The following is a 13737-nucleotide window of genomic DNA, read 5'->3' on the forward strand; positions in this document are numbered from 1 at the left end:
GAATGCGTTGTGATTTCCTAATCGGCTTTTGCACTTCAGCCTCCTCCGCTCTGGCTTTAGCCCCGTCCATTCCAGCCTTGTATGTGTCCCACCAAGCCCAAGCGTCCGCCGAGGAAGTAAAGAACTGCGACTTGTCGTCCACTACCACCCTCAGCTTTGCTGGGAAGAGAAGGGAGTATTTGATGCCCTCTCCACGGAGCTCTCGCTTGAGCGACAGGAAACTGGCCCTGAGTTTCTGGGTCTCAAAAGTGTAATCCGGAAACAGGGTGACTCTGCTGTTATCAACTTGGAAGGGTCCTGCTTCCCTCGCCCTCTGTAGTAGCCAGTCTCGGTCTCTGTAGTGGAGCAGCTTAATCACCACCGGGCGGGGTGGCAGGCCCGGGGCTGGTGGCCGGGCCGGAACCCTGTGGGCCCGTTCCAGGGAGAAGAAGGGAGAAAGCCCTTCTGGCGCAACTTCAGTGCGTAGCCAATTATCGAGGTAGCCAACCATGTCATCACCCTCAAGTTTTTCCGGAAGGCCCACCAGGCGAACGTTGTTGCGCCTACTCCTATTTTCCGCGTCCTCGGCCCTCCTCTCCAGCACCTTCAATCTGTCCAGAGCATCCGCCATCTGTGCCTTCACCGCTGCGTGAGAGGGGGCCAATTCTTGTATGGATACCTCCATATTCTTGACTCTGTCCTTAAGCTTATCATGGTCCGCTTTCAGGAGGCCCAGGCCCGTCGCTACCTGGGCGATATCCTGCTGCAGGGCGTCTTTTGTGGTCGTGATGGCCTCCAGTATACGGTCCTGCATGCGCAGGAGAGCAGGGTGGTCGCGGTCCGCCCCATCCAGCGTTTCCGAGTCAGCCGCTCCATCTCCCTTTCCCTTTGGTTTCACCATCTCGGCCGCTGCAGGTATTGGCCCCCGGAGGCCCGATTACTCTCCTCCCAGCCGTCCGCAATGCAGGACCTCGTCACCGGACAGTACCCCGAGCAATGGGACCGGGGATCTAGGACACCCGCAGGGGACTGCGCACTGTCCTGAACTCACACACGGGGCCTATTTAGTTCTCGGGAGTCAACAGCTATGACGGGGCCTCTAGGTTCCGATTCATGCGTGGAGAGTCGGAGTCGCCTTCACAAAGCCGTCGCCATTTTGGGGGACCTCCCCGGAGAACCTTCCTGTGTCCTCGTGTCCTTGTCAACTCGCCTCCAAAGCGAGGAAAAGGCCACCCGCACTTGCCCACAGGGTGTAGAGAGGTCCTCCGGTCCGGCAAGCACCGCCAGTACTAGGTCAACAGGATAGCTGGGCCAAAAGCGACCTCCGCCTTCTGCGACACTTGTCCAGGCCTCAGGGCGCCATCTTAGATCATTGGCTATCACACCCGAGGCTCTTGCTAGAAGTCGGTTTTTCAGGACGATAATCGGCCACAGGTCACCCACTCCGAGCGCCGTTGCTTCCGTGACACCTTTAGATCACGGATTTTCCAATTTTTAGTGGAATTCGCTTGGATAATCAGGATGATATCTGGGATCGGGCGCGGAGCTCCGGGCTCACGCTGCCTACCTCCTCGGCATCCAAGCCACGCCCCCCTAAATAATAATCTAATAATCCAATACTTTACAAGAGGCAACATCCCATTAGTAACCTCACTTGTGACTTAACAAATCAACTCATCCATAACTAGGCCCTATTCCCCCCTGCGGACAGAGCCAAATGTCTATTGCCTTTAGCCAACCACATTAGGAATTGAACACTGTGCCTAGCTTTCAGTCAGGCCTCACATCGAGTCCCAGTAAGGATACAACTTACTGAGCAAGGTCTTTCGATGCACACATTGGACATTGACAGCTGGGTCTGACTAAATTCGGGTTTGAAACTCAGCCCCAAAGTGGATGTAGTCCACTTCACATAACCTTTGGCCAAGCACAATGAAAGCTGTTCCCTATCTTTTCTTTGACATAACCCAACAGCAGTTTGCCATGTACAGTCCGGCTTCAGTGCAGGGCCAGGACTTCAGCCAGGCCTTTTTCCCATGACCTTGACCTCAAAATTAGGCAAAGACCTTGTCCATTGAAAGCTTTTTGGTGGTGTCTATCCAATACATTGTATCCACCTTCAAGGCATTAGAACATCTGCCTTATTTATAAAAGGCTATCCAATACCTTTTCATACTCTTTATAATTGCCTTGGAAATCATGGAGGTCTCAAGCAAAAAACAAGCAAAAAAGAAATGCTATGTGTGACATGGTGACCAGCGGGGCATTACATGTGCCCCAGGTATTACAGAAAGGTCTGCAGACGCTTATGCAGCCCTTACTGTCTCTATGTTAGGGAACAAATTCAGTTCAAGGCCCTTCGCATTGCTCAAAGAACACTCTGGAATACCGGCCTGGATATCTGTCAATCACTGATCTCCCCCTAAGAGCCTCCCAGACAGCTCCGATCAACTACAGCCCATCTCGCCCTTTTCTCGAAAGTCAAAAGAGCGAGATGTGGCGCCCGCTCCTTTTCCTACAACACATCCAAGTTGTGGAACTCGCTTCCTTTCCCGCTACGAGCAGAACCCAACGTGCTGTCTTTTCGCACACTTCTAAAAACTTTCCTTTTTAACTAATTCTTCACACTGGGCCTATTTCCATATTCACATTCCGTCTATAGCGCTGGGACGCCTCAGGGTAGCCATCGCGCTCTACAAATTCTATTTTCATTTCATTTCTGATTCACATATAGCACCAGTGCTATTACTAGAGGATGTTCCCTTATTTTCATTGGAGCGTGGTCCCATGCAAATGAGGGTATCCCTTTTCTTTTGCACCCGTGCCGTATATTTGATGCGGATACAGAGCCAAAGAAGCTGTTAGGATGCGCACTAAAGGTGATGAACTATCAGTGCGCCTCCTGATGGCAGCCCTCTGGAGGAAGAAAAGGGGGTCCTTTTGATACCTCAGATAACCCCATGCAGGCATATCCAGGCACTCACTGCAGCCACCTGCCAGGGACTCTTTCTCCCCTCCTAAAAGTGCAGGAGGGTTTGCTGCCTGCAGAGTAAAATCAGAGTGACTGCTTCAAAGTCAATCTGTTTATCACTTGAATGGGCTGCCCCAAAGGCAGCACTAATTTACAGATGCCCTGGGGGCAGCGCATTCAATGTAATAGGGTGCCCCCTCTCTGTGTGCGCTTGACACACCTATTTTAAAGGTTCGCCATGTTGCAAACAGGGAAAGTGCACCCCAGGTGTAATAGGGCCACCAGAAGTGCTCTGGCTGGGGCACTGTAATAACGTTTGTTGAAAATGCAACTACAGAAAGACAGCAAACCCAGAATATGGCAGGGAGGATGGCTGCCATGCTTTGCTCTATCTGAGCTTCTCAATCTTATGTATAACATGCTGGCTCTCTGCACTTCAGAGTCCATTGCCAGGTTCAAAATATTTGACTGAAAACTACAAAGTAATTTAGATCCTGATGTTGTAGTACTTGAGTGAAATACTGAGCATAAGCTGGAGGCAGTTGTGAGAATGGGGCTGGTGAAGAGGCAGGTCCAGGGGTTGGGTGGGGGGGCTAAGGGGATACATGGATGGCATGGCTTCACATAGAAGCATACATCACAGGGAAGAGGTGCAGGATGGACATAATGTAGGTACAGAGAGGACTCTGAGCTACAGGGAAAGTTTGATATTGTAGTGTAGTTCCTATTTTCCCAATAGGCTCTGCACATTGGAATGACATAAACAGCAGTGTAGACGTAGGACTGAGGTCATCTAGGTCTCTATTGACTATGTTAAACTTAATTAAGGTTTGCGCCAGCTAGCTCAGAGGTCACTGGAAACTTTCTCGAATGAAGAGGGATGGATCACCTTCCCTGGCTCAGACAAGAAGTATTCGGTTTCCGACAACCGCATAAACATGACAACTTTGCTCCCTCAGAATAAGAGTATATCTCTAGAGTCTTGTGAAAACAATAGACAATTATTTCACTCAGTCAACAGTGCATACTTAGTTTCACCAGACGGGCGTTTTCAATAAAAAGGTGTTATTTATTGAGCAGTCTTCCTTCTCATGCAAGAGAAATGAATTGCCACAATTGCAATACTTAAAGTAAAGTAAAGTGCGTAAAAGTAGTATTATGAAATAATACTGTAAAAGCATTGATACGGTTTCTTAGCCATATGATACTTTAAAATGGAAAAAATATATACATACATATATACATTGGCTAAAAGGCTCAACTGGTGCTTCTAACTAAGCCTACCCCAGTGTACCTGACCTAAGCCTAATACGTGGGAAGGGACAAGGAAGTAGCAGTGTTAAGTTAAGTTGGTTTAAGATAATTTTGCCAAGAATCTGCATCAAGAATTCTCTGAAGGGTTTAGTCAGCTCCGTACCTTGGTAATAGAATGAGGGAGGTCTGGTATCTCTTTCCTCAGGACTCGATATCCCAGCAACCCGCAAGGGTAGGCTGGAAACACCAGAGCTGGATTTTCTCGGCTGGAGAATAAGACAGCGTCTCTCTCAGTGCGTCAAACAGGAGGGCGGCTTCCGCGGCACTCGCATCAGCTGGGCTCTAGGGCAAGTAGATGGCTGCTCTGCTCCGAACCACCGTGTGTTTGCTTAAGGTAACTGTTGGTATTTTATACCTGAAAGGTGCCGGGTTTGACGTAAGGTTGGACATAAGACGTCACCAAGAACTAACAGTTCTTGCAGGACTTCAGGAGTTCTTGTTCAAATCAAAAGAAAAGCAGGGGGTTTTTCCCGGGCTGCTGGAGGCTTGGTTTGTTTAAAGAACACGTTGTGCTTTCTAGGAGTCGTTGGGAGTAGCCATGCTGTGCTTTGGATTACATGGGCTATTACTGAATATGAATCTGATTCTTATGCCTTTGTCAGGACATTATTGATTATAACCTCACAAGGGCATAAATCGGGAATATCGACTTAGGGTCCTAGATAAGAACACAACAATATAAATAGGCAACTAGCATGGGTTGCCATTACAGGGTAGACAAGAAGAAGATGGTGCAGAGAAGCTCAGAAATTGCACTGTGTAATTTCACAGTGAGTGATGGAAGAGAGAGAAATGATAGAAAACGGATGAACTAGGAGTATATTAAGGGAAAACAAATGACATAAGATAAATAAGGAACAGTGACTATGAGTATGCAGCAGTGGGTTTCGTGCACACATTTACAAATACAAATGTTTGAAAAAAGACATTTATTAAAAATAAATGATTAAAATATTCTCTAGCCACTTTCCCACCAAATCAAATCAAAATGTCTTTATTCGATTATTAAAACTCAATAGCCATAAAAGTTCAGATAAAATCACAATCAATTAACAAATTCATCATAAGCACCATTATTACGTTGTCACAGAAATATAAAAATTACTACATAAGTCAAATAACAGTTCATGAATGATATCATATACAATACATCATATTTAGGCTACCATTGATTTCCGTAATTTAAAAGCATTTTTTAAAAACTAGGAAATAAATACGATAGTTAAAATTTTGTCTAATTTCTGTACAGCTAAAAATGCTGGGCGGCAGAGGTTAACTTCCATAATCTTTAGTAGGGGAATAATCCATCTTTGTCTAGGTGTACTATAGAATTTGCAGAAGAATAGGATGTGCATATCTGATTGATCTGAAATGTCAGCACAGGGACATTTAATAAGTTGTTTAGACCAATTCTTCATACCCGGGAAACTGAATAACCAAAATAATAAATTAAACCTGAAGTGGACTAACAAAAAGCTCTCGTATTTGCTTATCTGAAGTTTAAAGTACGGCTGCACTTTATTAGAGATAACCGTCTGGGCATGAGCTACTAGTGTTAACTTATTCATTTTGGTTTGTGTTCTAAGTTCATGTAAAAATGCCATACACTTTTCTTTTAGAGCTTTCCTTGAAATATTACGTAACGAGGTTGGATCATAAAAATAATTTACAGTTCCCAAATCAGAGAAAAATTTCTTTAGATATGCCAACCAACCCATCTTGCCATTCCTTTCTAAACCTAACACATTGTTTAAAATCAGGCGATTCAAGCCGCATTCATCCGTGGTCCAGACTCTGTACCATAACAAAATCAGGACAGTTCTTATAATATCCACAAGATATGGTTTCCCCATTTCTACGTGACAAGCAAATGTAGAGACACTAGTTGGGACCGCCAAGAGATACTTCATAAAACGGTTTTCTACCACCTATAGACATGTCACAATCGCGTGTCCCCATAAGCCTGCTCCATATGTCACTACTGATAAACAAGTAGCTTTATAAACGGTTAACATTTCCCCTATGGGCTTCCTGCCCATTTTGTGGCTAAAGTTTTTTAATGCTGCTATGGCTTTACAATACAACAGTTTACGAGTTTTAATTGCAGTAATCCAATTACCATTGCGTTCGAACAAAACTCCTAGATAGGAAAAAGTTGGAGTAATGTCAACAGGGGTCTTACCAATAAAAACTGTTTTCCTCTTTTTATTTATACCACCACCGCAAGTCATGGTAAAAGTTTTAGAACAATTTATCTTTCAATTTAGACCAGCCATAAAATTTGAAAATGAAGTAACCAAAACTTGCATGGCCAATGGGGTACATGCCATCAGGACAGCATCATCTGCATACAGTAATGCGGGCAAAGATCTTTCTCCTACCATAGGCAGGTCCATGCATTCCTTCAGGAGAGTTTTCTCCACATCATTGATGTAGAGAGTGAAGAGGAATGGGGCCAGCACACAACCCTGTCGTACGCCCTCGCTATACTAAACGGTTCCGTGCATTCCCCATTTTTCCCAAACCTGATTCTTGCGGATGACCCCTGATATAATTCCTTTAGGAAGTGAATAATAGATGTATCTACCCCCATTTTGTTCAAAAGCAACCAGAGCTTGCAATGTGATACGCAATCAAATGCGGAAGTTAGATCTATAAAAGTTAAAAATAGTCGACCCTCTTTTACCTTTGTATATTTCTCAACTAGCATGTATAGATTCAAACACTGATCAACTGTACTGGCCCTTTCCGGAACCCATATTGTACATCACTAATTATGTGGTTTTCATCTGGCCATGATTGGAGCCTGTTTACAATAACCCTACCAAACACTTTAATGGTACTATCCAAAAGTGAGATAGGGCGGTAGCACTGGCAGCTGAGTCTGTCCCCCTTTTTAAATATGGGGACAATCAATGCTTCACGCCATGATGGAAGAGGACCATTCTTAAAAGTATAATTAAAAGCTCTGGCCAATATCGTGGCCCACAAGTCAATATTATTCTTAAATAGGTCTACTGGGACCCCGTCAGGTCCAGGTGCCTTACCCCCCATGCTGATCTTTATACTAGTACTGACTTCTTCTGCAGTAAATGTCAGGGTGTTCTTAAACCGGTGTTCATCTCCATTTATAATTTTAGGATCCGGGAGATGATCTTCCTCCTGCTCCCCAGCATATAATTCTCCGAAGTGCTTAACCCACTCCGCTGCAGATATTGCTACCTCTATTGTGGCAGTAGTGTTATAGCTTGTGAAGGGGGAATTTACAGCTTTCCAGAATGCTACTGTGTCACGACTTAATGAGGCCTCACACAGAGCATCCAGGTTTCCTGTTTAATGTCTTTACTATTTCTTAGTGCCCGTTTATAATTATATCTACATTCCTTAATTAGCATCCTATCTTTGAGCGGCGCATGTAATGCATGTTTCAAATTTGAGTATGCTTTAGTACATGCAGAATCAAACCAACGTACTCTTGACTCTTTAGGGTCTTTAGTTTTAACCCAAAGAAGGTTTTTAATTTGATTGATTATAACCAGATAATTATTTATAACGATGCCACCATCGACGTTCGGGTCTGTACAGGCCTCAAACTGTGGCAAGGTACTCTTCACTAATTTATTAAGGAAGTCTTCTGGGACTATGATTGACCATTTTAGAGCATAGCCGTTATTTCTAGTCATCGAGATATTAGCCATTCGTACTTCGGGCGCTCCTACCTGGCTTAGAGTACTATGTGCACTTTGAAGTATAATTCTCAAAGGGAAATGATCACTAAGTGAGTTATTGAGCCTAATAAAGGACTGTACCATACCCTCATGTCTCGCAGTCATAATCATGTAATCTATCGTGGTTGTGGCACCTCTGCCACTGAAAGTGGGGACAAATGAACAATCCAGACTAGACACGTTATTTTCAAAGCCCATGTCTAAACCAAACATAATCTCATTAAGATGGTCTCCACTCTTAGTGTTTTCAAAATGAGAAAAAACAATATCTTTGTCGAGCATGACACCACATGTACCTATTTCGGCTCTTCTACATAGTGAACAGTTAAAATCTCCTGCCCAGATGATGCAAGCCTCTCTAGATCTCTGTGTTACAATGGCTTTCATATTCCTTTCTAAACATTTAAAAACTTTATCTATATCATCCGACTGGATATTATTATAAAAATTGACTAATACCAAGCAAAGGCCGGAATCAATGGTAATCCTAAGAATCTGGTGATACCTATCACTAAATACAAAATCAATTTCAACATATGACAACATATTTGATATATATGTGCACAATCCACCCTTTGCCCTTCCATGAGAAGAAGCAATAGCTGGACAAAAATAAGTCCTGGAACCATTAACATGATCTGGGTCTGTAGTCCAGGTTTCCTGTAGACACACGACCGCATGACTGTTAACCAGGCTAATCCAGTTCTCATTGCCCAATTTGGATCTTAAGCCAGCTATATTCCAGCTCACAAGTGTCAATGTATCCTTTTTATTTGTGCTGGCCAGCGAGCCCAGTATGACTTCAGACCCCACCTTATTTACAGATGATGTCTTTAACACAAATGCTAGATACCCCAGGGCTGTTAACAGAGAACTCCTTCGTAGTACGGTCTATGAGGCCTTTTTTATCCTTGCCCTCTGTCCCTTTTAAGATTATTCTAGATACTACACCTACACCTACACCTGTTGGGGATGTTATTCTTCCATGATCTTTGTGTGATTTGGCTCCGTAGAGTCAGTCAATGTCCTCCATCCCATACAGTGCAGAGAAAGGATTGAATGTTGGGACATTGAACCTAGTCCCTTGTCTGTCCCAATCCTCAATTTGCCGATAGGGGTTTGATCTAGATATCTTTTGTCTCATTTGAGGATAGAAGTCAGACAAGTCTCGAGTTTGAATCCCCGTCGTTTCTCCAAAAGGGTTCCACCCACAGATGTGTCTGACAGTGAGTCTATCCTTAAAATCTACGATTATACAATCCCCTGGTAGATCTTTATATGTATGCCCAATCCAGTCTACTCTACGTACATGTACAATTTCCGCATGTACATATCTTGGTAAAGGTCTAGGTGTACTTAACCAATGTAAGACCTTGTTTTTTAGCATTACATTGGATTCCACCCTATCGGTCTGTAACTCTGGGACACCAGTCAGTATCACAGTATATGGCATTGACTCAGGGGGTAAATCTATGTTAGGCTGTCTCACCTTTTGAGTAGCAATATTCTTAGTTACGCTATCTCTGGTAGGTTTTCCCCCTGATTTATCCATTAGAGCATCTCCACCCACTGTTCAACTAGCAATTTTTGTGGGTACCTGGACTTTATTAACAGTAGCTACAGGTTGTTGTATTGGCAGCTTTCCACCCTGAGTTGCTATAGCAGTTGTTTTATTGGAAATTTTAGAAATGCTGTTAGCTGTGGGGAGTGTTACAGCAGGTCCTATGACTTTCTTCTCCACACCCTTTCTATTAAGCTGTTTCAGTATTTCTGAATTACCCAATACCAAGTTTTCCAAGGTTCTCCATTTTTTCAGCCAGTACTTTAGTTCTTTCCAGCAGTGGAAGAAATAGGGATCTCAATGTGTGCTCCAGGAGGTAAGTCATAAACCCTACAGGATTTGGGGATAACGTATCTGCGTCGACCACCACACTCTCACCGCTATTGTGGGTCTCAGGAATGCCTAAATGGCCCTTACCTGCTGCCCCACCCTGTTCTTGCGAGTGCGCAATAGAGACCGATTTTTGCCGTTTACCAGCGCCTTTCCCCTTCCCCCCTTGTGGATTTTTCTTTTTAATTGTTCTTTTCTGTTTAAGTTTCTGTCCTCTTTTACTTTGGGGGGGGATTCTCATTTTGTAATCCTACAGATATGTTGGAATTTGTCATCAAGGCAACATCTGAGTCCTCTAAGTTTGTAAGATCAATATTTAGTATAGGGGTCTCTAGCGGAAGATGGGGCAATAATAATGTTGGTGTCAATGATAGTCTGGTAGCCCTAGGGGAAGAAACTGGCGATATGGTTGTTTTTGGCAAGGTACATTGATTATCTATGGGCCTGGGGAACTCAGCAAAGGAATCTATGAGAATGGAATCCGAGGTATTTGGTAGTGTTACAGAGATATTAGAAGCTAGTGCAGGTAAACACATATTAGGGGTTCTCTCAATGGCAGTGACAACCACCCCAATCGTCTTTTGCAACATTTTATCTATTGCAGTCAGGGTTGGTAGAGGAGTGGTAGTAAATTTTTTCATCCTAGAATTAGAACGTGTAGTCATAGGAGTGTTCTTACCCATTGTCCAGAGAATAATCGGTAAATGTCCGGAAATAGAAGACGGTTATTCTAACACCTCCGATGAAATCGCTCCTATTTAGGAGCTGCTACTTCAGAGCAGGGAATGAAAGGGACTGGGCCCAGCCCAGCCTCCTCTGTCCTCCGAGGGCCACAGAGGGCCCGACCTTTGCCCGGGCTTCGCCCGGCACCGCCCGCGCGCATCCCGCGACGCGGAGGGCGCCGCAGTGTTTTAGCGCCTCCAGGCGCGAAAGTCGGCGTGGGTGGGCGGGGAGGAATCCGGGGGAATTGTGGGGCTTGTAGTCGCCCCTCTCTGCGACCGCTTGTTGTAAATAGCGGCGGCGGGGGGCAACAAGCAACCAGGTCCCGGCCCGCTTCAAGCGTGAATCAGCAAGCACAGCAAAGGGCTCCCACCCGACAGGAAAACGAAGAAACCGGCGAGTCAGCAACCACTTTCCCACCAATATTCTAAGCATGCATGGGCTAGGGGGCTATTCTCTTTATCAGTAGCGGTATATTGAGCTGTTGAGCTAGATAGTAAAACAAGTTTCAAATCCATGTTTTAAATCTATGCCTGCAGATTTATGCCCACGTTTGCTGTAGATTATCACACTATTAGGAATTCTTAAAACTAACTAAGAGTAGTCATGTGGAAGGAATCTTGGCATCCACAGCCTTCAAGTACTCCTCACATGTCTAAATGTTTTTTTTTGTTTTGATTCTATGGAGAACTATTTATTTTTCCAATGGAGAAACTACTTCTTCATCATACACCAATTTTTTGGATATTTCCACCTGATTCCAACTAAGCAGAAATGTGATCCAATCCTTGGATGGAGTGAATTTCCTCACAGGTTTGTAGGTGTTCCCCAGTTTCCATGAGGTGCAAACTCACTGCCCCACGGAGAAGATTTACTCTTGTGAAATATTTCTTCACGCAGATGTAATATTACAGGGAGTAAATCAATTTTATGAGTGTTCAGTTATAACTTTGTGTATTTACAAAAAAAACAATCATCCCATTGGTGCACCTGAATGAATGAAATGAAAGCAAATTTATAACGTGCAGACTCAGCCCATAGGGCATCAAAGCGCCTAACCCAAAATTATTTTCATGTCCAGAGAGTTAGTTTACTGATAGGCTTTCTTGAACCACCATGTTTTAAGAGCCTTTTTAAAAAGGGGCAAAGAGGATAGGGACTTAAGTTCCAATGGAAGTGCATTCCAAAGACGCGGAGCACCTATGGAGAAGGCTCTTCCCCCCCATCTGGACTTCTTGGTCCGAGGGATCACCAAAAGATTATGTTGTGATGAGCGTAAACATTTGCTAGGGACATAGGCAGAGAGAAGAGATCCTAGCCCATCAGATGTTCCAGCTTTCAGAGCCCTGTGCACCAGACAAATGATTTTAAAGGAGATACGGTGCTCTATAGGAAGCCAGTGGAGGCTCTTTCTGGCTAGTGTCGCAGAGGAGGAGCGGGGAATGTCTAATACAAATCTTGCGGCTGCGTTCTGTACTAATTGGGGGCGCTGGATCAGTCCCTTATTGATCTCTGCATATAGTGAGTTGCAGTAATCCAATCTTGAACTGACCAGTGCAACTACTGTCTTTTTCCTAGCTTGGGGAGAAAGGTAGTGCACTATTCGTCGGAGAATTTTAATAATTCCCCAGCAAGTAGCCACCGTTCTGTTGACCTGAAGGGTCATTGCCAGCGAGGTATCAAAGATAACCCCTAAATTTCTGGCTGAATGAGAGGGGACCGGGCATGTTCCCAGGGATGGTGGCCACCATTCATTCGACCATACATCCTGGTCCCTTCCAAAGATCAGCACCTAAGTTGAGACACTCTACAGTCCTATCCCAAAAAGCTGGTGTACTCCGCTGCTAAGAAATATCCTGACACCCATGTCAACTGGATGTATGACAATCCTGGGTAAAAAGCAGGTAACTTTAATGGTGGTCTTGCCTTCTTAACTGCATCACAATTGAGAATAATATACTATAGCTAAATCCGGTAATATTGCTGTTGCCTCGATTGCGTTGAGTGCTTGTAAATTTGTAATAGTTTTGCATATGTGTGCAAACAAGAACCAGCTTTATTGCCAAGCCAATGTCTGATACATATTAAATGGCACTGTGAAAGGCAGTATTTCATAGTTTGCGCTTTCTATTACAGGCGTACTGTTTTTAGGATTTTGAATTAATTTTCAGCTGCTGTTATTGGCATTGCATGCGGAAGTTACTGTGACCTGCCCACACGACAGCCATTTCATTTTTTTTAGTTTAAGCAACGTCTCAGCCGTCTCAGACCAACCCCAGACCTAAAATAGGAAAAGAACACTATGGGGAATATTCTCAAGGACTTATCACCGAGTTAGCGGCACTTTATGGCAGCCAAAGTGGTGATAGATGTATTGCCTTATTCACAAGCTGGTACTGACAGCCGACATCGCCAGTTTTCCTGCAATGGCAGCCGAAAAAAACATTGCCACGAATGACACTGGCAACTAACGCTAATGAGATGCAGAGTAGGCGTTCCTGTGCAAAATGCTGCGAAAACACCACTTCACAACATTCTCAACGACCAGCCAGATCGGCAATAAGAGCACAAAACATGCAATAAGGCGCGTTAGCAGCAGCGAATTAACACCTGCTCTTTCCTGGTATTAAGTAGGACGATAACCTGCACCAGAATTGGGAGCCCAGCCCACAGTCCCATCAGAAGAACAATGTATGCCATAGAGCAACTGGTCATGCAGCACAGACACCCAAGAGGGCCACAACACCCACCGCCACCACACTCAGGTCCCCGCCCGGACCCTACCCCGCGTACACCCTCCCCCGAACAAAGATATTTTACATCAACTCTACAAAATCATGAACAAAACAATTCGCCTGATGACAATTACAACAATTAACATTCATGTGTGGTCAGAAAAAAAAAATCATTCATTCATCTTTGAATTTCCCCAATTTGTTTTTTTATTCAAATGAAACTCAAATCAACTATTTGGAAGAGTCATGGCGGGTCTTCTCTGGACAATCCGTAAGCCACAGCCTGGAAGACAAAATTCAGGATAAAAAGGTGTGTCATGCGCTCATGAAAGGACAGAGAGAGAGAGTAAGAGAGAGATCAAGAAAGGGAGACAGAGAGAGAGAGAGAAAAGAAGAGAG

This window comes from Lissotriton vulgaris, chromosome 1_1, assembly GCF_964263255.1.
Source record: "Lissotriton vulgaris chromosome 1_1, aLisVul1.2, whole genome shotgun sequence".
Classification (NCBI taxonomy): Eukaryota; Metazoa; Chordata; class Amphibia; order Caudata; family Salamandridae; genus Lissotriton; species Lissotriton vulgaris.